Source organism: Macaca nemestrina, chromosome 3 (assembly GCF_043159975.1).
Source record: "Macaca nemestrina isolate mMacNem1 chromosome 3, mMacNem.hap1, whole genome shotgun sequence".
Classification (NCBI taxonomy): Eukaryota; Metazoa; Chordata; class Mammalia; order Primates; family Cercopithecidae; genus Macaca; species Macaca nemestrina.
In genome coordinates, this window is record NC_092127.1 from 7,298,746 (window position 1) to 7,323,376 (window position 24,631).

The 24,631-nt window shown below is 41.1% G+C and overlaps 1 protein-coding gene across 19 annotated transcripts in view; it reads right to left on the reverse strand.

Annotated features, from left to right (window-relative positions):
* Positions 1 to 24,631, reverse strand: part of LOC105466614 (teneurin transmembrane protein 3) — a 2,765,046-nt gene that overhangs the window by 360,330 nt on the left and 2,380,085 nt on the right. The gene's annotated exons all lie outside the window — the stretch shown is intronic.

The following is a 24,631-nucleotide window of genomic DNA, read 5'->3' on the forward strand; positions in this document are numbered from 1 at the left end:
CCTGCTCTGCCACCATTCATGCGTCCCGCATCCCAGGTGTCGCCTTCACCCACACGCTCCACGTCCCCGCGAAACGCGGCCCTCCAGCTTGCGGGACGCGCTGCCTGCGAGGCGGGCCCGGCGGTACCTCGGGGGCGGAGGGGTCGGTCGCAGGGCCCGGAGCCTGGCGCCCGCGGGGCGTCCGCGGCGAGGGGGTGGGTGTCGCTCGTGAACGCGGCAGGGACCGGCGCAGCCCGCGCTCGCCCCTCGGCCTCGGCCGCCGCCTCTCCGCCACTTTCTCGGCCCTTGGGCGGACCGGCCCGTGGCGGGGGCTGCTTTGCGCCCTTGTCCCCGCAGCAGTCGCGGACCCCCATTAACGCTGAGGAGTCAGTGTCACGATCCGGGGAGAGAAGACGGTCCCAGGGGCTGAAGGCATGTGTGCAAGTGGCCCGAGCCACTCTCCATGATGTGCCAGGGCTGGACAGCCCTGATCCGGAATAGCTAATGTGGTGTTCTAACTAGCTTTACTTTTAAATAAAATATACTTCAATACTGCAGCACTTAAATTTTTATAAAAAATTGTCTTTTTTTCCTCCAGATCCACTATTATCATTATTTTTGCATTGCTTCCAGTCCAACGTCCCTCCTCCTTTTAATTTTTTTCTTCTAGAACATTCCATCCTCTCCAGCCTCTTCCTCCATTAAACTGAGAATTGAATGACTGAATGTTCGTGAATTTTTAGATTCAGCGATGCTTCCTTCCAACCCCTCCAAACCTCTCATTTTTATAAACAAGAAAGAAAACAAGAAGCACTTTACATCGCAATACCGGTATCAATCAACATATCTTTATCAGCTCTCATTCCATATTTTAACTACCTTCTAAATACAGACTCAAACCAAAAAATTAATACTTTAAGAAAGGAAGGATCAGTGTTCTCTTTTCATTTATCAATAAGATTAGCAGACTGCAATTAGAATTTCTCTCTTCTCCACCTTCTTTCCTACAGTAAAGACAAAATGCTTTCCTCATTCCCATGATTCAACGATAACAGTAATTTCTTTATCTTCTTGAACATATTACCTTTACCTTGACTTTTGTCGCTCTTTATACCCAATGCTACAAGAATATGAATACAGCTCTTCTACCTCTTTGTAGATACTTTTCTTTCTCATTTTCCATTACGTCTAAGACATCCATTCTCATACATGGAAATATCTGATGCCGCTCAGGTTTTAAGCAGTCTCTACACCTTAAGTGTTTTTTTCTATTACTAACTCTGGGTCTTCTAAAATCGTGACTCACACACACACACTATTACAACGTCACAACCAGCCTGACTTCCTCCATTAATGATCAATATATTCACCCTTTAATTGGGACACTACGAAGATATCATAGAAATTATTTAAACACAAAGCAGTTATTTAAAATTTAGACATTCCTTTGACACTATAAATTTTGAAGTTATTTCAAGGTTTTGAAATTCTCTTTAGTAAAATTGGGTCAAAAAATAGAACAATAGGTATGTTGTCGGGCACTAAGACTTCTAAGCTCTAAAGCAAATATCTTCCTTAAGTCATAATGTTTTGAAAAGGATCATTTCACAAATCAATGCAATGCATGTGTCTTTCACAAATCAATGCAATGCATGGGGGTGGGGGGTAACCTGAAGTAATTGCAAATAAACACCATATAACTAGGGCAGAGGATGAAGATAATGTTGTTCAATTGGAATCTCTGAAGAATTAAATTTGCAGAACATTACACGGTTAAAATTTGCCAGGAGGTGGGGTGGCTCATGCTTCTAATCCCAGCACTTTGGTTGACTGAGGTGGGCGGACTGCTTGAGCCCAGGAGTTCAAGACTAACCTGAGCAATATAGGGAGACTCTGTCTCTTAAAAAAAAAAAAAAAGAAAGAAAGAAAGAAAGAAAAGAAAGAAAAAAAAAAGTGCTAGGACCTGGGGGCTTGCCTATGCTTCAAAAATGCATTCTTTGATTTTTGACAATCACAAGTTAGCAAATCTGGACTTGGATTAGAATGTTCGAGTGCAGAAAGATAAGCACACTAATGGAAGAATGAAAGGTTTTAAGATCTTAAATCAATCATTGTTTGGGTCAAGATGAATCTCAAGAAGACTGATATTTTGGCATGTTCATTTCCCCAGATGAATGCTATGTAAATTGGTCACTGATTGATAGCATTTATTAAAATTTCCATTTAAAATGCTAATTAGATATAAATATCACATACAGGTTAGGCAAAATTTTATATTGGAGTGTACTGGAATATTCTACATGTATATCTAGTTCCACCTTTTCTGAATACAGAACTAATTATGTATTTCCAAATTAGACAAAGATGGGATCCCTTGAGAATAATCAAGGATTTACACTGAACAAAGCTGAGCAGTAGCAGTAGCAGCCCATGGGGCAGAGGCAGAGGAAGAGATATGGTTTTAAACAATTTCTGTTGTTGAAAAGTGAAGGATGGTTTCGACATCTATCTTCCCAAGAAAAGATACACAGTTTTGTGGACACCCCCGTGCATACATTAAATCACTGCCATCTTTTAAATACAGGAGTCCACCAAAGAGTTCCACAGAGACATGTAATGAGATCCATGTTCAACTTGTTTTCTTCTACTGTAGTTTGCCATATTGATGATGTCAGAGATAATCAGCATTATGGATACTGCCTTCTATAACTTAAGCAATTCTTGTCTAAGGTCTGCGGAATTCCCCACAGTTCCACGAGCAGACACTATCAAATATGTTGAATTACGTGGCTATTTTATGTTGTGAATGAATAACCACATATGGAATCATACTTGCAATATTAAATGAATTTTACTTAAAACTGAATTCAGTTCTTTAGGCATAAAAACCTAATGACTGCACACCACAAGGAAGATTTTTAAAAATGCATGAACCAAATCAAAGCAAATTGTATTAAAAAAAAAAAGTCCACAAATGAGTTGTTACTTCAAACTGGCACCAACTTAGCTTCATATTAAGAGTGCTTCTGACCTCTCTCTGCTTAGGCCAAAAACTTTGAAGAAAAATCGAATTGTAACCGACACTGAGATTATTACCTTTCCCGCTAATTATTAAGCACCAAATCCATACCGTCAGAGGCGCTAATACAAAATCAAAATCACACACTCATAGCTACACTAAATTGATGATTATGATTAAAGCTAACACTAAGCACTTCATTTTATGACTGGCATTTGATACATACCATTTGTATTTAATTCTCTAATCTCATATGAGAAGAGTAATATCACCCCATTTTACAGACGAGGAACTGAAGTTTGGAGAAGTTAATCACGTGCCCACATAGTTACAGAGTGCTTGGGCCTAAACACAGTTCCAGATTTGATGGACTCAGAAGCCTGCTGCTTAACCATTTCTCTATTTAGACGGTATTGACTCAGTAGTTAAAACTGGTTATTGGCCAGGCACTGTGGCTCACACCTGTAATCCCAGCACTTTCGGAGGCCGAGGTGGGTGGATCACCCAAGGTCAGGAGTTCGAGACCAGCCTGGCCAACATAGTGAAACCCTGTCTCTACTAAAAATACAAACAATTAGCCGGGCGTGTTGGCACCCCCCTGTAATCCCAGCTACTCGAGAGGCTGAGGCAGCAGAATCACTTGAACCTGGGAGGCGGAGGTTGCAGGTTGCAGTGAGCCCAGATCGTGCCATTGTATTCCTGCCTTGACAGGAAGAGCAAAACTCCATCACAACAACAACAACAACAACAACAACAGCAGCAGCAACAACAACAAAAAGCTGGTTATTAGGAGTGGAGTTCACCGTTTAAATAAAATTTATCAGGATAAGCCCCACCAAAGATTTGGAAACACAATATTCCATTTAAAAATTGATAACTTGTGGAGTTGAGAAGGAGCAAAATAAAAAAAGGGACAGTCCTTGATTTCTCCTGTGTTTTCAAATTACCTCAAGAGGTCAGGAAACCAGGAGGCCGATATTAGCATCCTCTGAGAGCTGGAATCTTATAGAGGAATAAAATGGCTGATAAACATCCCTAAACACCTGAATTAGGGGTTGTCAGATATCGATCTCTGTCTGTCCCTCTAGAATCTAGTTTGTTTAGATGGACTTTTAAAAATTATACCTTTATTTGTAAATACATATATTTGTAAAAGCATATCAAAGAAATTGTTACCAAAATTATAGCACACTGATACCAATTGGTAATAATAATTGTACATTAGTTAGATCCTGTGAGTAAAACTGTAGATTTTGTCTCACATTTTGCCAACTGTTATTTTGTCAGTAGCACGTAACTTTCTACCAGCTATGTGGGCTCTGACATAAAATTATAAGCTGACATAAAACTATATTTAAAGTCATGGGTCTTTTCTCCAATAAAGTTCAATTATCATTTACATTGGAACAGAAATAAAGGTTTGAAAACAAAGTCTTGTAATAAAGGCCAATTCATAATTTTTCACAGATGTCTACAGTAAATCTAAAAGGCTGGTATAATAGCTAGGTGATTCTTTCTTTGATTTATCCTATGGAAAAATCCACCCACAAAAGACATATGTATTTCACCATAATAAACGACCCACATCTGAAATCGTTTCTAAAGGAAGTTCTCTTCTTTACTTTTAAAGGTGTTAAATTATTTCACCCCCCAAAAACCAAATGCTTTGTGGAATCTGATACATGATGAAGACTTAGGACTCTTTCTTTAGATATGCAATCATGTCCACTGCATGCCAGAAGCACTGGTCCTTAATTTTGTCCTAATTCAGATGACCTTGGGCAGGAGCCTCCTGGGTCCTCTACAGCCTGGGCAGGCAGGGAGGAGGAGGAAGCAGGATCTGGGTGTGTGTGATGAGGTCTGGACTCTTAGCAGGGGGCAATCAAGCAATGCGCTGTGTGCAAAAGGCTTAGTGAGCTTCAGCCCTGTCTTGGCAACTATCCAAGTAGGAGGGACGGGGGTGAGGCAGGGACATCATTCCTACCTGGTGGTGAGAGCAGGAGAGGGGCAGGAGGGCAGAGCTTCAAGAGAAATCCAGATGGCCAGCAAGAGTTAGCTGGGGCTATGGATGCCAGGAACTAAGTACATAGCGAGAGCTGAGGGCCCAGCCCAAGTCAAGTCACCAGGTGTCCAAGAATGTTGTAAGACAATCTATAGCACAGAGAAGTATATGGAAGCCTAGTTTTATCAGTAACCTCCATGACTGGGGAAGGACAGGAGTGGCCAAGCTAGAGGGAGTGCTGCTTATCCCTGGCACACTGGATTCAGGGGCTGCAGACAGACTAATTCCCAGGCCCACCCAGGGATGGCAGTATTTGTCTATGCTTGGCAACTTATTGGGGTTCACCTAACTTTTAGGCTTTGATAATAGGAATACATTTTGGGGAGTATTTTGAATGTATTCTTTGGCAGTCCAAGATAAAGAAATGGAAGTGTGATAAATAAAAATGGTTGAATTGTTTTTAATCATGGAGCAAATTCTTCAATCTGGACCATTTGTTTCCAACCATCATGCCATTCACCCATTCCCAAAACACTTATGTTGGTTCTCAGGCCAGGCACGGTGGCTCATGCCTGTAATCTAACACTTTGGAAGGCTGAGATGATGGATCATTTGAGCCCAGGAGTTCAAGACCAGCCTGGGCAACATGGCGAAACTATGTCTCTACAGAAAAGAACCCATATATATATATGTGTGTGTGTGTGTGTGTGTGTGTATAGTCGAGTGTGCTGGCATATGTCTGTAGTCCCAGATAATCTGGAGGCTGAGGCAGGAGGATCACTTCAGCCTCAGAGGTGGAGGTTGCAGTGAGCCATGATTGTGCCACTGCACTCCAGCCTGGGTGACAGAGCAAGACTCTGTCTCTAAAAAAAAACAAGCAAACAAACAAACAAAAAAAAAAACAAGCAATTTTGGTTGAATGTCAAAAATCTTTGAAATTAAATGTAATACTATAAGTACTTTGTTTTGGTTGTTTAGAAACAAAGAATTATTCATTGGTGACTAGTGCAGTGGTATTGTCAGATGGGTAGTTGTCTATAGTGGCAATAGCCATGCATAGATCAAATCCTTTATGCAGTGGACAGAACATAGAAATCACATAAACTTTTATATCAACCCTTTACAATTTATAATATCAACCATTTGAAAAGAATTCATATGTATTAAGATATTTTTGCAAATAGCTTACTTATATCTTTGTTGACAAATCTAGATAATCAATAATGTATTAATTTCAGGTGTTTTCATGATATAGTCATATAGAATGTGTTTTTCAGGATTTTCTGACTTTGTGAACATGATTCATATGAGAGTAGGCACATATATTTATGCATCATTGACGATAGAGGAGGTATATGCTCGATACCTCTGCATTTTAGCTGACCAATTTCTGCTTGCTCATAAGTTGGTTTAGAAGTCAGTTCTTCCATTTAGCCTTGCCTGATTCACCAAGAACAGTTTACGGGCCCCTCTTCTGCATTCCTATTCAACTCTGTAAATATCCTTGTCCTACCTTCATCGTACTATATTCTGCTCCCTGTCTACTTGTCTGTAGCTCCTTCCAGACCATGAAAGTATGAGCATAGGGACCATTTCTTTGCTGATTTCTTAACATTTGGCATAGTGTCTTGCACAAAAAAGACACTAAATAAATGCTGGTTTGGGCCAGGTGCAGTGGCTCACGCTTTTAATCCAAGCACTTTAGGAGGCCGAGGCGGGCAGATCACGAGGTCAGGATTTGAAGGTGGGCAGATCACGAGGTCAGGAGTTCAAGGTGGGCAGATCACAAGGTCAGGAGTTCAAGACCAGCCTGGCCAACACAGTGAAACTCCGTCTCTACTAAAAATACAAAAATTAGCCGGGTATGGTGGCACGCTCCTGTAGTCCTAGCTACTAGGGAGGCTGAGGCAGGAGAATCACTTGAACCCAGAAGGTGGAGGTTGTGATGAGCAGAGATCACACCACTGCACTCCAGCCTGGAAAACAGAGCGAGACTCTGTCTCAAAAATAAATAAATAAATAAAACAAAATAAATGCTGGTTTGGGGATGAGTGGATGGATGGATGAATGGATGGGTCAATGGAAATGAAGAATCCAGGTTTAAAAAATTGCTTGCTGATTAAAATGATTCTTTCCTATGTATGTGTCACACTATTCTGTAATTATTGTGTTTTTTTTCTCTTTCTGTCTGTCTGTGTCTCTCACATGCTCCTAACCCAACATAAACCTCACGAGGGCAGAGGCTGTGACCTAATGGCACCTAGCACCACTGAGAGTTCAAGGTCACTATTTTAGAAAAATTTATAAATACAGTTTTTCTTTATAAAAATTACAGGATTATAAAACCAAACATAAACTTAATACATGATCTAATTTTGTGATATCCTCCCAGATATCTCTCAGATATAATCCAATCTAAATTACACCACACACAGATGAATTTATTTGGTTAAAAAAAAGCCCTTCCGTGCCATACCCATTCCATGTAATACACAACAATGTTTTACATTGTTTACTGAGGGCAATTCTATTTTAAGAGTCTCTGACTTAGGCAGAAAAGATAATTATCAGGAACTGGGCTTAATACCTGGGTGATGGAATAAAATGTACGACAAACCCCCATGACACTTGTTTACCTATGTAAGAAACCTTCACATGTATCCCCAAATCTGAAATAAAAGTTAAAAAAAAATCCCTAGAGCTACGATTTATGCTCAATGCCTTCCGCATGTCTTCCGCAAAAGTGAGGAGCAGCTGGTCACCATTTTCTCAATAAGGATCTTTCATATACTTAATGCTAATTACTCTCAAATCTTCCCTTAAAATCCACATTGTCATGCTAAACTCATTATTACTACCATTTCCTCCTGGGTCTGTTTTTCATCTCTTTCATCCTTTCAAAGGCTCTTCTCTGAACTTCCTCTGTAGGACTGGGGGTGGAAGTAGCTGAGAACCATCACCTCTCAGTCATCTGGCTGTAGATCCAGGAAGAGAAGAAAGCTCTATAATAAGACAAACGTCGTAGAGAAATGAAATGGAGTGAAGTAAGCATTGCTTTGGCTATCTGTATTTGAAGGCGCCCACCAGAGCCGAGTGCGGTGGCTCACGCCTGTGATCCCAGTACTTTGGGAAGCCAAGGCGGGTGGATCACGAGGTCAGGAGTTCCAGACCAGCCTGGCCAAGATGGTGACACCCTGTCTCTACTAAAACTACAAAAAAATTAGCTGGGCATGGTGGCGCGTGCCTGTAATCCCAGTTACTCGGGAGGCTGAGGCGAAGAATCGCTTAAACCCGGGAGGCGGAGGTTGCAGTAAGCTGAGATTGCATCGTTGCACTCCAGCCTGGGCGACAGAGTGAGACTCCGTCTTAAATAAATAAACAAACAAATACATAAAATAAAAAGGTGCCCACCAGGAGTTTGGAGCTGGAAGGAGGGGGTTTCGTTCTGTAATGTAGATTTACTAACCTGGTTCCATAACAGTGGTGCTTATGAGGGCAGATGAGATTTCAGAGGCAATGCGTAAACGAAGACAGCAATCAGCCAAGCTGGAATCTTGGCGGATGCTTACATGGAGGGGCCACAAAGAGAAAGTTCACCCACTGGGTAGACAGAAGGCAGCATCTGGGAAGTTGGAGAGAATCTGCAGTGTAAAACGACGAAGAAGCCCCGACTAGAGATTTCAAGAACTGGGACAGGGAATGGGGTGGGTGATGGTTAACAAAGATACATATTACAGGCCGGGCGCGGTGGCTCAAGCCTGTAATCCCAGCACTTTGGGAGGCCGAGGCGGGTGGATCACGAGGTCAGGAGATCGAGACCATCCTGGCTAACATGGTGAAACCCTGTCTCTACTAAAAATACAAAAAACTAGCCGGGCGCAGTGGCGGGCGCCTGTAGTCCCAGCTACTCGGAGGCTGAGGCGGGAGAATGGCGTGAACCTGGGAGGCGGAGCTTGCAGTGAGCTGAGATCGCGCCACTGCACTCCAGCCTGGGCGACAGAGCGAGACTCCGTCTCAAAAAAAAAAAAAAAAAAAAAAAAAAAGATACATATTACAGATTAATACTTCTAATGATTGAAGAAAAGGTCTTGAAATTGGCAGGAAGAAGCAATTTTTAATCTAAAGGAGAATAAATCTAGCAGAATAATGGGATGAATGTCAGAGGTAATGGGTGTTGAAAACCAAGGGGATGGTGGGGAAATGGAGACAGCTAGTTTACACACCAGTTTTTTTCTTCAAAGCTTCTAGATTTGAATTCCCTTCACATTTATTGAATGCCTATTATGTGCCTGAAACACCTTAGGTTCTTTCACATGAAATGCCTTGTTTAATCCTCACAGGACATCCCTAGATGAAAACTAACATAGGAAACTGTATTTCCATTATTGAAAATACCCTGTAGGGAAAAACATACAACTTCTTTTAGGCAAATTTCTACCTAGGATCTGTCCTGGTTTGTAAAAAGCCAATGTGCTTAGGGTCTTCCTAGCGGCAACTTCAGCAGCTTAAGGGAAATCATACAGACATACACAGTAAGTAATATAGGAGAAGAGAGTTCTCTAAAAAGAGGAGAGAAGAGAGAGTGAAAAACTGGTAGAATCAGAGGCTGTCAGGTAAGGAAAACTTAGTTACTGTCTAGTCCTGTGGGCTTTCAGCTTCAGAGTGATAACAAACTTCACATACAGAGGGAAATGAGTCTTGCAAAAGATCTGGAATCACTGAAAGGCAAAATGAGGGCATCTATTAATTGATGCCGAGCAAGTTAAAGATAACTCCCGAGGCCATGGCCAACTAAAGATCCTGACCACAAACGCAAGTGTCCACATGTAGATTTTGACACTGGACCATCCAGAAGTTTCAGAGCCTATCATCCTTGGTGGCCATTTGACTGAAATAGAAACCTCTGTAAAAATATGTAGAACTATGTTATTTTTGGCCAAAGGCCTTTGTAAGATTTTCAACAAAAGCTTTGTACAATGTGATCATTCAAATGAATTTTAAAAATTAAGGCAGAACAAGTTAGAGTATTTTAGAATTAATTTCATAATATTACTCATTAGATCAATATATCACTATGTCACCTTAACTACAGAGTCTAAGATAGCTTCAGTTCAGATGATCTAAGCAGCCAGCATAAGTAAAAATGCTCTCAAAGTTAGGTACAAGTATATGTTGAATAACCGCATCTTTTTTGTTGTTTTTTGTTTTTTTTTTTTTGAGACGGAGTCTTGCTCTGCCGCCCAGGCTGGAGCGCAGTGGCCGGATCTCAGCTCACTGCAAGCTCCGCCTCCCGGGTTTACGCCATTCTCCGGCCTCAGCCTCCCGAGTAGCTGGGACTACAGGCGCCCGCCACCTCACCCGGCTACTTTTTTGTATTTTTTAGTAGAGACGGGGTTTCACCGTGTTAGCCAGGATGGTCTCGATCTCCTGACCTCGTGATCCGCCCATCTCGGCCTCCCAAAGTGCTGGGATTACAGGCTTGAGCCACCGCGCCCGGCCAACCGCATCTTTTTTGGTTGTATTCTACAGTGGTTGTTGGCTAAATTTACCTCCAAGGAATTTCTGGCAGGGTTTCATAAGGATGGTTAAAATGAGGAATTTTCTAACTGGAAAAAAAAAAAACACCGGTCAGTCTGTGATTAACAGCAATTTATGATTAGTGAGAAAGGCCTTAAATTATTTCTAGGCATCTATGCCATAAAAAAAGCTTATTCTGGCCGGGCACAGTGGCTCAAGCCTGTAATCCCAGCACTTCGGGAGGCCGAGACGGGCGGATCACGAGGTCAGGAGATCGAGACCATCCTGGCTAACACGGTGAAACCCTGTCTCTACTAAAAAATACAAAAAAAACTAGCCGGGCATGGTGGTGGGCGCCTGTAGTCCCAGCTACTCAGGAGGCTGAGGCAGGAGAATGGCGTGAACCCGGGAGGCGGAGCTTGCAGTGAGCTGAGATCCGGCCACTGCACTCCAGCCTGGGTGACAGAGCGAGACTCCGTCTCAAAAAAAAAAAAAAAAAAAAAAAAAAAAAAAAAAAGCTTATTCTATTGCTTGACGATTATTTCTACCAACTTTAATAAAAACATGTAGTTTCTTAACCAGCGTCAGGAAAATGCATGGCTGAAACTCAGACAAGCAGGTATTTTTATGCTTTAGATTACTTAAATAAGGGTCACTGCAGTTGATGATAAAAATAAACTCACTGCGAAATAAAATAATTTAAAAGAAACGAAATAGCTTAAATAGTTTGTACATTGAAGGAGCAAAGAAATATCACAGTTCACCCTTCAAGAATTTCTCTACTTCTCTATAAATTCTCTAGAAATCAGGAAACCTGGGTTCAGGATATTGTTCTTCTGACCAGCTGTGTAACCTTGATAACTCTTAAGTTATCTGAGTCTCATTTTTTTCCCTCTAAAAAGAAATCTCTCAGATCGCTTGCAACCTTTTAAATGGCCGTCCAGGAGTTTCCTCCAATTTCTTTAATGTCTTAGGATAATAGTTTTCCGTTGCGTTATTTATTTATTTATTTATTTATTTACTTATTTATTTATTTCAGACAAGATCTCCCTCTGTTGCTCAGGCTGGAGTGCTGTGGCGGTATCTCAGCTTACTGGAACCTCTGCTTCCTGGGCTCAAGCAATCCTCTCATCTCAGCCTCTGGAGTAGCTGGGACTATAGGCATCTGCCCAGCGATTTTTTTTTTTTTTTTTTTTTTTTTAATGGAGTCCCACTCTGTCGTCCAGGCTGTAGTGCAGTGGTGCGATCTCACCTCACTGCAACCTCTGCCTCTTGGGTTCAAGCAATTCTCCTGTCTTGGCCTCCCAAATAGTTGGGGTTACGGGCGCCCGCCACCATGCCTGGCTAATTTTTTTGTGTTTTTAGTGGAGACAAGGTTTCACCATGTTGGCCAGGCTGGTCTCTAACTCCTGACCTTGAGTGATCTGCCCACTTGGGCTCCCAAAGTGTTAGGATTACAGGCGTGAGCCACCACGCCCAGCCAGCTGCCTAGCTTTTTTTTGTATTTTTTGTAGAGACAAGGTTTTGCCGTGTTGCCCAGGCTGATCTCGAACTCCTAGGCTCAAGGGATTCTCCTGCCTCTGCCTCCCAAAGTGCTGGGATTACAGGAGTGAGCAACGATGGCTGGCCTCAGTTGCTGTATTTTATTTATATATTTATTTATTTATTTATTTATTTTAAGACGGAGTCTCGCTCTGTCTCCCAGGCTGGAGTGCAGTGGCCGGATCTCAGCTCACTGCAAGCTCCGCCTCCCGGGTTTACGCCATTCTCCTGCCTCAGCCTCCCGAGTAGCTGGGACTACAGGCGCCCGCCACCTCGCCCGGCTAGTTTTTTTGTATTTTTTGGTAGAGACGGGGTTTCACCGTGTTAGCCAGGATGGTCTCGATCTCCTGACCTCGTGATCCGCCCGTCTCGGCCTCCCAAAGTGCTGGGATTACAGGCTTGAGCCACCTCGCCCGGCCTGTATTTTAAAATTCATTCATTTTCTTAAGGTTTTTCCCTTTCCACCCTGGTTGATCACACTCTTGAGTTTGTTGCCTATCTATCCATTATAAAATTACAGATCAAGCTTTGGTTTGTTTATTTTGAAGAATGAATTAAAGAAGCTCACTCAGCTATTTCCAAATGTTAACTTCTTAATGCATATACGATTTGGAGAACAGCTATTTTTGTCTTTATTCTACTCCATATGTTAACATTCCGTGTGTTAAGATAGTAGACACATTTCAATGCATTTAAGAGGTGAGAAGTTCTTTCCTTCATGAGAATAGCACTGGTGCATTTTTTTTTTTTTTTTTTTTTTGGAGGCAGAGTTTTGTTCTTGTTGTCCAGGCTGGAGTGCAATGGCACCGTCTTGGCTCACTGTAACCTCCGCCTCCTGGATTCAAGCGATTCTCCTGCCTCAGCCTCCCTAGTAGCTGGGATTACAGGTGCCCACCACCACGTCTGGCTAATTTTTGTATTTTTAGTAGAGATGGGGTTTCATCATGTTGGCCAGGCTGGTCTCGAACTCCTGACTTCAGGTGATCCACCCGCCTTGGCCTCCCAAAGTGCTGGGATTACAGGCATGAGCAACCATGCCTGGCCAAGAATAGCACTGGTGCATTTTTCAGAAGCCAAGAGGGGTAACAAGGTGTGGGTGAGCTATATTATCATATGTTTATTAAATTGGTGGGCAAGGATCTAACCACAGCCATATCATGTGCTTTTATTTTTCCTACCTAAGGTGTACATACTTTGCAAGATCTCTCTTTTCCAATGATTCTATGTCTTATCAAATACTTGATATAAGGCGTTCCCCAAATAGGAGGCTCTTTGTACGTGTCATTCACGTTAGAGCGCATCACGTTTCCTAACAAAAGAGATTACGTAGCACCACCAAATATTGGAACCTAAAAGGAATGTGGAGCTTACTGCTCAACCCCCTGCCTTCTCACAGGGCAGCTGGTGAGTACCACCCTGAAGACAGACAAAGCTGCAGTCGTTGTGAACCCTGCCCCTTCCATGGTGTTCTCCCAGGATATCCTATTCATAGGGTTACACACTTGGAACTCGGTCTGTTTGGATAAGGGAAACATCTCCCTTACTTATTAGTGATCCTAAATATTGTTAACATGACTCCCTATACTCCCTTAAGCAGAGAAGTTGAGAGAGACATTATAATGTGCCTAGAGGCATCTGTTAAAGCAAAGGACCTGCTGTCAGTAGAAAATGAGAATCCCTACGACCTTCCCAAACAGAAAGCTGTCCAGTCCCCTCTGGTTAATGTGAAATTTAATTAATATCACTGTATCTAGCAAAAAAAAAAAAAAAAAGCACTATTTTTCCTCTGCCTAGAGTTAGAATATTTATAATAGGCCCCCTTTTTTTTTTTCTAAAGGATCAACAAGACTTTCCAAAGAGTAAAACACAAATCCATATTCAATTTTCTTCCAATTATGGAGAAATAAACCAACTTCAGGTCTTCCTTATGTAGGTACTAACTGTGAGTTCGATGCCTTTTTAATCTCATGAGAAAATAGCTAAAGATCACCTTCCTCTGCAGAGGCAGGAACTACATATGCCTAAAAAGGGAATCTTTGAAAATTCTTAAATTAATTCTCGTGCCGTTTTCCCTATTCTATTTCAAATCAATTTCCTATTTTCTCACACTCCTCCCGGCTGGCAGCTGCTCCTTCTGGGCCTTTATCTGGCCCAAGGAAGGCAGGCAGGCAAGCAGTTGCCTGTTCGCCGATGCCAGCCCTGTTCCCATGCTGGAGACAGAATGTCTAATCTCCGTATTACAAGCAGCTTCCAATTGCCCGTCTTAAAAAGCATCTTAACACTCGAGTCCATAGGTTAGGATCCTCCGTCTTTTTTCTTGCTGGCTTCTTGGGAATCAAAACACTTTTTCTTGGCATAAAGACTTGCCGAAAAAGGAAAACAATAACAACCAACTCACAAGTCAAGTCACTGAAGAAAAAAAATTCACCTGCAGTATACACACTTAAGATAGAAGAAGTCATGTAATAAACACCGTATCTGTAGACTGTCTGAAGCAACACAGTTTAAGGAAAATTGCTCTCTGTAGCGGTCTGGCAGGGAGAATTGACTCTCCAGAACAAAACCATAACTTCCACAAAACCATGGAACTGGAGAGGCCACCAGCAAAGACTATGACAAATACTTCTCCTCACCCCCAGAACACACAGCTACTTAAATGGAAATGGCATCTAGCATTCTTGAAGTGTTTGACTTTGCATCAGATTCTTCTTGGGATATTTCCAGAATTATATTTTTATAGACTTCAAGGATGCCAGCAAAAGAACAACTTGTGTCCTGGCAATTCCCGTGGAAATGCTCCATGCCTTTCCTGTCCTCATTGTTCTGTTGATCGCTGCTGAAGTGATATGCTCGGACCCTCGGCTGAGCTGTGTGTCTGTCTTTCAGCTTCTCTGTAGAGGTCCAGCCTAGCCAAGATGACCAATCATCACCCATGGCAAAGATTACTGGTCCTCTAATTGGAGATTCCTTGTGAATGGATTTCTAAGTCTTTTTTCTCCTGTAGTGTGTAGTAAAAGAAAAATATACCCTGATAATAATCTCTGGGGTACAATTTGGTAAGCTCAAGGAAAACAGAAAAAAGCAACCTTAAAAATAAAGTAGACCAATATACTGTTTTGTTGTTGTTGTTTTGTTTTTTGAGACGGAGTCTCGCTCTGTCCCCCAGGTGGGAGTGCAGTGGCGCGATCTTGGCTCACTGCAACCTCTGCCTCCTGGGTTCAAGCGATTCTCCTGCCTCAGCCTCCCAAGCTGGAACTGCAGGTGCCCACCATCACACCCGGCTAATTTTTGTATTTTTAGTAGAGATGGGTTTTCGCCATGTTGGCCAGGCTGGTCTCGAACTCCTGACTTCAGGTGATCCACCCGTCCTGGCCTCCCAAAGTACTGGGATTATAGGCGTGAGCCATGGTGCCCAGCTGGTTATACTGTCCTTTAATTTTAATTCTATGAAGTACAACTATAAAGTTCTACATGCAGAGCAAGCTACAAACTTCCCCAAAACAGGTCCTACTTCTGATTTTTCCTTTTTTTCTCAAGGTTATCACCATTCTCAGTCACCTCCTTTCCTGGTCCTCACCATGTTCAATGAGAATTGTAGCACTTCTATTTTCACAATGATCTCTTCCATCCATGTTTTCTTTTTATTTCTTCTGAAACTATTCTACTTTTTTTTTTTTTTTTTTTTTAATGGAGACAGCTTCTTGTCTGTCATCCAGGCTAGATTGCAATGGTGCAATCCTAGCTCACTGCAACCTCAAACTCCTAAGTTCAAGGGACCCTGCTGCCTCAGCCTCCCAAGCAGCAGGGACTACAAGAGTGCCACCATGCTTGTCTAACTTTTAAAATGTTTTGTAGAGATGGGGTCCCACTATGTTGCACAGGCTGATCTCAAACTCCTGGCCTTTAGTGATCCTCCACTTTGGTCTCCCAAAGTGCTGGGATTACAGGTGTGAGCCATCATGCCACCCAGCCACTGAAATGACTCTTCTTCAAAAATTTCCTTATAACTATCCTAGATATCTGAATAATCTATTATATGGCTTTGGTATTCACACACCAACCCATATTCTAGTTAAATTTTCCTAATGACTTATTTGCAAATACGCCTCCCATGCTCAAATCCGCATTGATTGCTACTGACGTCAGAGTAACTCCCATTCCTCAGCCTATTATTTCAGGAGACCACTCGAGTTTTATCTTGCACTTGACAAAATGATTTTTCTCAAACATGCCCCTTCCCTTTTTTTGCCCTTTGTACATCACGTCACTTCCTTTGCTTAGCTGCCCTTCCTCCCTTTCTTCTCTCTCCCTCTTTCTTTGTCTCTGACTTTCCTAATCACTGCCATCTTCCAAGGCTTACCTCACAAATTATGCTGTTCCATGACTTCAGTTTCCAGTCAGGCTCATACCCAATTGTTTAATGTCTTCTGTAGGATGTCCCACAAGCACCTATTTCAAAGCTGAAATAGTCCTCTTCCACAAACTCATATCTCATCCTGCATTCCCTGTGTCTATGAATGAAACCTCTCTATCCACTTAAATGCTCAACAAAAATATCTAGATGCCATTCTCGATCATCTTCTCTTATTGGCACTGTCTTCCCCCACTCACCATGTGAAATCTATCCACAGGCCCTCTGGCTAAATTGGAAATATTTTCCATCACCACAGTCACTACCTCTGCTAATGCAATCATTATCTTTCACTGGAATGCAATATCATACCTTCCTCTATTCGTGTTTTCCTCCAACACATTCTTCACACTGCATTCAGAAACATCTGTTTAAAAATAGGATCATATTCATTTACTGTCCGGGCGCAGTGGCTCACGCCTGTTATCCCAGCACTTCGGGATGCCGAGGCAGGCAGATCACCTGAGGTCAGGAGTTAAATACCAGCCCGGTCACCATGGTGAAAACATCTCTACTAAAACAAAACAAAACAAAAAAACGAAAAACAACAACAACAAAAAACAAAACACACAGACACACAACCAAATCCTTTACCTGATGAAAAATTTGAAAACTGTAAATGACCCCCCAGTGCCATTAGGATAACGTCCAAGCTCCTTAGTAGGGCCTACAAGATCCTTTATGACCTCGCCTCTCCTTGCAGTTTTGGCTTCAGCCGTGGTTTCCACCACTTCGGCCAGGACATTTCTCCTCTCTGTCGGAAGAGCGTCCTTCCTTGGCTAACTCTTATTTGTCCTTCCTGCCTTAACTTAGATGTCTCCTCTTCTGTCCTGAAATCTTTCCTGTGCCCTCAAGGTTGGTCATCACTTGGCTTTTGCATATATTCACTGTATGAAGAAAACATAATTATCACAGCAGTTATTACATTGTACATATTGTCCTAAGAATAATTTACATTATTAAACATGATTGGTTTAATGTTGGTAGAATAACGTTGTATGTCATGCAAAGCATTTAACATATACAAAAGCACTTAACCTGACTACAATCCAATGTAAAGACTTCTACATGTAAGAGAAAATTATAACAAAAATATATCAAAATGGGTGCAAATTTAGGTTGATGTCCAACAAAACAGTGAATATAAAACACATTTTGAATTCTAGCCTACCTTAAATGCCTTTTTACTCAACTTATCCATGTAGAAATTTTATCTATTCTTTGGCATTCCGTGTCATTTCTTCTCAAAGCCTTCCTGGACCAATTAATCAACATTAATCTCTTTCTCTCTGTATTCCCCTGGCTCTTCCTTTTTTTCTTTTCTTTTCTTTCTTTCTTTTTTTTTTTTTTTTTGAGATGGAGTCTTGCTCTGTCACCCAGGCTGGAGTGCAGTAGTGTGATCTCGGCTCACTGCAAGCTCCACCTCCCAGGTTCAAGTGATTCTACTGCCTCAGCCTCCCGAGTAGCTGGGATTACAGGCGCCCGCCACCAGCCTCTGTAATTTTTGTATTTTTAGTAGAGACGGGATTTCACCACATTGCCCAGGCTGGTCTCAAACTCCTGACCTCAGCTAATCTGCCTGCCTTGGCCTCCCAAAGTGTTGGGATTACAAGTGTAAGCCACTATGCCTGGCCCTGGCTCTTCACTTCTGATTGTATTACAGTATCATGTTCAGTGCTTACTGTGGCTACTCATAAGTAATTCTAATGTGACACATCCAAAGTCAAATGCCACCTGCCACCCTGACCCCTGAAGGCATTCCCCATGTCCCTTGTGTCTCAGTTCACATAGTACCCCATCTAGTTAACTAAGGTAGAAATTTCGATTGTCTTTCCTTCAACTCCTACATAAAATCCATTATCAAATCCTGATGCTTCTGTTGTTCTGTAGTTAGGTCTTGAATCTCACCCCTCCTTTTCTTTTCTTTTCCTTTTTTTTTTTTCTTTTTCTTTTTTATTTTTTAAAGACAGAATCTCGCCCTGTCGCCCAGGCTGGAGTGCAGTGGCGCGATCTCGGCTCACTGCAAGCTCTGCCTCCCGGGTTCACATCATTCTCCTGCCTCAGCCTCCAGAGTAGCTGGGACTACAGGCGCCCACCACTACGCCTGGCTAATTTTTTATATTTTTAGTAGAGACGGGGTTTCACCGTGTTAGCCAGGATGGTCTCGATCTCCTGACCTCGTGATCTGTCCACCTCAGCCTCCCAAAGTGCTGGGATTACAGACGTAAGCCACTGAGCCTGGTCTTTTTTTTTTTTTTTTTTTTTTTTTGAGAGGGAGTCTCACTCTGTTGCCAACTGGAGAGTAGTGGTGAGATCTCGGCTCACTGCAACCTCCGCCTCCCGGGTTCAAGCTACTCTTCTGCCTCAGCCTCCTGAGTAGCTGGGACTACAGGCGCATGCCACCACGCCCAGCTAATTTTTGTATTTTTAGTACAGATGGGGTTTCACCATGTTGGCCAGGATGGTCTCGAACTCTTGACCTCATGATCCGCCTGCCTCAGCCTCCCAAAGTGCTGGGATTACAGGCATGAGCCACTGCACCCAGCCTCACCCCGCCTTTTCTATTCATGAAAGCACTATATGGACCTAGACCTTTATCACCTTATACCTGTTTCTTTGGTTCTTTGTAATAGCATCTTAAATATTTGTTGTCTCCCCTTTTCTCACCTCATCAGTACCCCCTTTCCATGCTACCAAAGTCATTTATTTATTTATTTATTTATTTATGTATTTAATTTTGAGATGGAGTCCTGCTCTGTCACCCAGGCTGGAGTGCAATGGCACAATCTCGGCTCACTGCAACCTCCACCTCCTGGGTTCAAGTGATAATCCTGTCTTAGCCTCCCGGGTAGCTGGGATTACAGGTGCCCACCAACATGCCCAGTTAATTTTTGTATTTTTACTACAGACAGGGTTTCACCATGTTGCCCAGGCTGGTCTCAAACTCCTGACCTCAGGTGATCCACCCGCTTGGGCTCCTGTAGTGTTGGGATTACAGGCGTGAGCCACCGAGCCCAGGGCGAAGTTATCTTTCATAAACATGAACCTGCTCAGATCTCTACTTTGTGATCTACAAAGCCAAACCTAATCTCCTTAGGAGGACTCACATGAGCAGTGTGCATTCAGGCACTGGACTTTCTTTTTAATCTTAATCTACTGCCTTTCTTCAACCCACTCTACAATCTTTCTTTTTTTTCTTTTGTTTGAGACGGAGTCTTGGCAGGGCACGGTGGCTCACGCCTGTAATCCCAGCACTTTGGGAGGCCGAGGTGGGCGGATCACGAGGTCAGGAGATCGAGACCATCCTGGCTAACACGGTGCCCGTCGCTACTAACAATACAAAAAATTAGCCGGGCGTGTGGCGGCGCCTGTAGTTCCAGCTACTCCGGAGGCTGAGGCAGGAGAATGGCGTAAACCCAGGAGGCGGAGCTTGCAGTGAGCTGAGATCGCGCCTCCGCACTTCAGCCTGGGCGACAGAGCGAGACTCCGTCTCAAAAAAAAAAAAAGAAAAAAAGAAAAAGAAAAAAGAGACGGAGTCTCGCTCTGTCGCCCAGGCTGGAGTGCAGTGGCGCAATCTTGGCTCACTGCAACCTTCCCCTCTTGGGTTCAAGAGATTCTCCTGCCTCAGCCTCCCGAGTAGCTGGGACAACAGGTGCGTGCCACCACGCCCTGCTAATTTTGTGTATTTTTACTAGAGACAGCATTTCACCGTATTAGCCAGGATGGTCTTGATCTCCTGACCTCGTGATCTGCCCGCCTCGGCCTCCTAAAGTGGGATTACAGGCGTGAGCCACTGCGCCCGCCTACAGTCATTCTTTTTAAGTGAGCTACAATCTGCTCCTCAAGCATACCTTGCCTCTTGGCAGAGGAAGTGGCCTAATAACATTTTTCTCTACGATGATGAACCAGCAAATGCAAACGAATCAAATGTTTTTTCCACCTGCTGCCTTATGGTAACCTTCCGACCACAAGCACAGCTGCATCCTGTAACTCAGTGATGGCACTGCATTGAGGAATGTGAAAACTAAAGACCACAGACACAAGAGTCAGACAGACTTCAGTTCAAATTCTGCCTCTTCCACTTTCTAGATGTGTAATTTTCAGAAAATTACTTAACTTTTTTGAGCCTCATATATGTCTGCAAAATAGGAGTAATATGATACGCATGTCATCGGATTGTTTTAAATTGTATTAAATGAGATACTTTATGAAACATCCTATTACAGTGCTGAAATAGTAAGATCTCAAAGGCAGTGTTCCTATTGTATTCATCGTTCAATCTCTTATGGTACTATGTGTAAACACTGGGTAAATACATGTTGTTACCTGAACCAAATTTGTGGCAATTTTGAATTACCATGGTTAATACAACTGTAGCTGTTAGATGACCACTGGACTCCATGGTAATAAAGATTTAGAAATTTTCCAAACTTCAAAACTAATCATTTGAATTTGATTTAAATTGTTATGGCAAAACTGTTTTACTCCTTGATTAATGGAAATGTCAAATTCAATTAGTCATTTTAGGCAATAAATTAGTAAAAAACTAATATTGGATCTAAAGAATTTAAAATATAGGTGTGATATAAGTAATATATAAGTAATATAAGTAATAACAAGTACTTAATAATAAGTAATAAGTACTTAAGTATTTCTATTTGTATTATATACATCTACATCATATGTAGAAGAATTGCTTATGCAATTTATACATATAGGCAAATAAATTTTACAATCAAATGTAGAATAAACACTGACTTAAAAGTTATAAAAATTAAGCAGTTTTGATGGATACAAATAAAAATTAAAGTTAGTTTTTATATCCAATAATACCAAATAATGCGTAACAGTCCTATGATATTACCTCTGGGGTTCCTAAATTCTTCTCTAATTCAATAATGTCATTATTTCTGTCACAATTTAGCTGTTGTGAATTGGCAAATCACATTTTTTGAGTGTGGGAAACAGAAAGGTAAGTCTCCTGTTTGTGGATTATCAACAGTTCTAAAATCACCAAACATCTCACCAACAAAAATAACGGAAATGGTCTTCGGAATGAAGCTACCTTAGGATCTGTTGGGTCAATAGACAGACAAAGATATTTCCTAACACTGGGAAATACTGGGCCTTTCCCCCTATATGTATGTCACACATATTTGTACACACATAAAATAGGATAAATCCATTATGCTTACTGGAACAGAGAAGCAATTATATCAACACAATACCCTTAGTAAGAATTAGTTACCATCAGAGATAGAAAAAATAGCAACCATACAAATTACTCCTAATTTTTTTATATTACTTCTTGGAGAAATTAAAATACTGTGCTAGGAAGTTTTAACAAAATAAGGTTTTTTAAAAATGCATCCTATATTTTATAAAATATTTTTTATTATTCTAATATATGCATTTATGGTTAAGATACAGGGGCTGTGCAAGTCAAACAAGGCCTTCCAAAGGCCACTGTTTTGGATTTTCTGCTTGGCTTCATGGCATCACTCCTGTAACTTGGACGCCAACTGATTGATGGAATCAATAGCTGACCCAAAGAATGAAAACTATTGGCATCCATAAAATGATTTGGCTCTATACTAGATGAAGACTTGTCAAATTGATCAGATCCTATCTCTGGGAAGGTGAATGCAGAGATAAAATGGGAACATCAGTCAGCAGTGGTGGCGTAAGCAGGAGAAGCAAAGCACATGGGAACTAGACAGGGGGCTACAACGAATTACCTATGGCATCTCTTTATGCTCTCTCAGTTCCTTGAGTGAACAATTGTTGACATATCTTGATTGACATTGATTTCTTCCAGGTCTATTGAAATGGATTTCTGGCTTTTTCTTTCTTTGCCAAGTACCTTTATAATAATTCCTTATCACTTAAGTAACCGGAGTTGCTCTAAATCTTTACTTTCCAAAAGCACCTAATGCAATATCCATTAGCTCTCTGAATCCAAGTTGGTTTCCTCCACACCTTTGATTAATTACTATTTACTCACAAAACTGAGCTTATAAGAAATGTCTCTTTAAAAATGGGTTGTATTTATAGCAAATACATTAGCATGCATTTTTTTTGTTGCAGAAATGTTTTGAATAATCATCTGTCAATCACATTTTCCTTTTGTGGGAACAGAAAGGTCAGCAAGTTGGCAAAAAAAAAAAAGTGACAGCGCTGGATAGGGTTTTGGTAGGTGGGATAAAAAGTCACTTCTCATGTACACAGCTGCGAGTAATGAATGCAACATGTTTAAGGCCTATTCTTGGATCAGTTCCCCTACGTTTTAAACTCAACTTTTCTTGGCAAGATTTCTGGGGCCATACTGTGTATATGTCTGAATTCCTTCAGCCAAAACCTCTTAATATAAAAATTCAGCAGTATTGCATTTTGTGTAGATGTCATGACTCAAAATCCAGTCTGTTTTGTGTACCACATGACACAAGACTGACCTCTGTATTACTACAGGCTTATTTTTAGCACAAAGTGGTATTTATCTATGTCATTTTCTATAGCCATAGATAAAGATGGGCACATATATCATCCCTTAGACTTGCAGTTTACAAAGAATGTATATGGAAGGAAAGCATTTTTAAGTAAGTTAACAGAAAATGTATATCACCGCAGCCTGACTTTTACCTTAATGCAACAATTCTGTTGCAGAAAAGAGAGCCAAGTAGTTCCATCCTGGGGAATCCAGCTTCCTTGCTCTTCCAAAGGATAAGTTTCTCTCAAAATATGACTATCCCTCCCTAAAACAAACAAAAGCTCCCTTTTGGTTGTGTAAAGTTTTCCCTCTGTATTCTGGAACTAGAACTGTATTTTAAAAATAAATTTTCAGAGAGACTGCAAATGTGATCTCAACCATTAATATCTCCTAAGGTCCAAAGTGTAAAGACAAAACAAAGAAAAGTAACAACACAGATTTTGTTTAATGAGTATAAGTAAAAAGTTGAATATTTTCCCAAGTGAAAAAAAAGTAATAATGTTTACACTGGAGTTAAATTTATGAATCCAAAAAGTCATTATTGTGAGTAGGTCTCCAAAAGTCCCTCAGCACATAAAGAATCTGAATACCAAATCCAAAACATTAACACAAAAAGATTTTGAAAATAAGCTAGAAATCATGAACAGATGCCTCAGCATGGAAGAAAATTAGAAATACAAATATGCAAAACTGAAAGGCAAATATTTTGGAAACATGTTTAGAAATTCAATATTTTTCAACAGATAATGAACATAGGGGTATTATACTTTCTATCTGGAAAGACTGGGAATGTATTCTATAAATTCAACAATTAGTTATGATTTAAATTATACCCGTCAAAGTATTAACTCTAGGTTCAGAATCACGTCAAGCTTAAAAATCCTTATCAGGCTGGATAATGGAATAATAAGAGGTTTGTATACAGTATTAGTTAAAGAAAATGATCTGGGCCCTGAAAGTATAAAGACATTGAAATAAATATCATGAAATATTATAAATATTCTGAAATACATGCAACTATTTTATATGAATGACCAGATCAATCACAATTTGATTTTCACTTCTAATAAAAGTATGGTGCTCATTATCTGGGGTCATTTGAAAAGAAAATCAAGATGATTAAAAAAGTCCTTCACTCATGTTTTTCTTTCTATTTGTACAAAGAGATCTGCATAAGTATCAAGGATAGAATGGCAGTCCTCAGTCATTGTCTTTAGAAGCCATCTTCACTGTCTTTAGGCTGTTTCTTTGATTTTATAATTTTTTTTAGTATAGCATACACTTTCTTCATTAGTTCTTCAAAGTCAAAGATTCAAAACTAGATAGAATACTACATTCTCAGTGGTTCTTCTCCAATATGGGCCTTTGGACCGAGCTACCCACCCAACCAATTACTTTCTCAAGTTAACTGATTTCTTTGTCACTGTAGAATATTGCACAGTATCCACAAGAGCTGAACTCATGGTTCACACGTAAATATTGGCCCTGCTTAAAGTCAAAAGAGACATTTACTCCCAAACCAAATTACGTTTAGACGTTGTGGAAAGAAATGCATTATAAACCATTATAAAAATTCTAATACCCTCAATTTCCACTTTGAGTGTTTTTTTTTTTTTTTTTTGAGATGGATTCTTGCTCTGTTGCTCAGGCTGGAGTGCAATGGCACTGTATCAG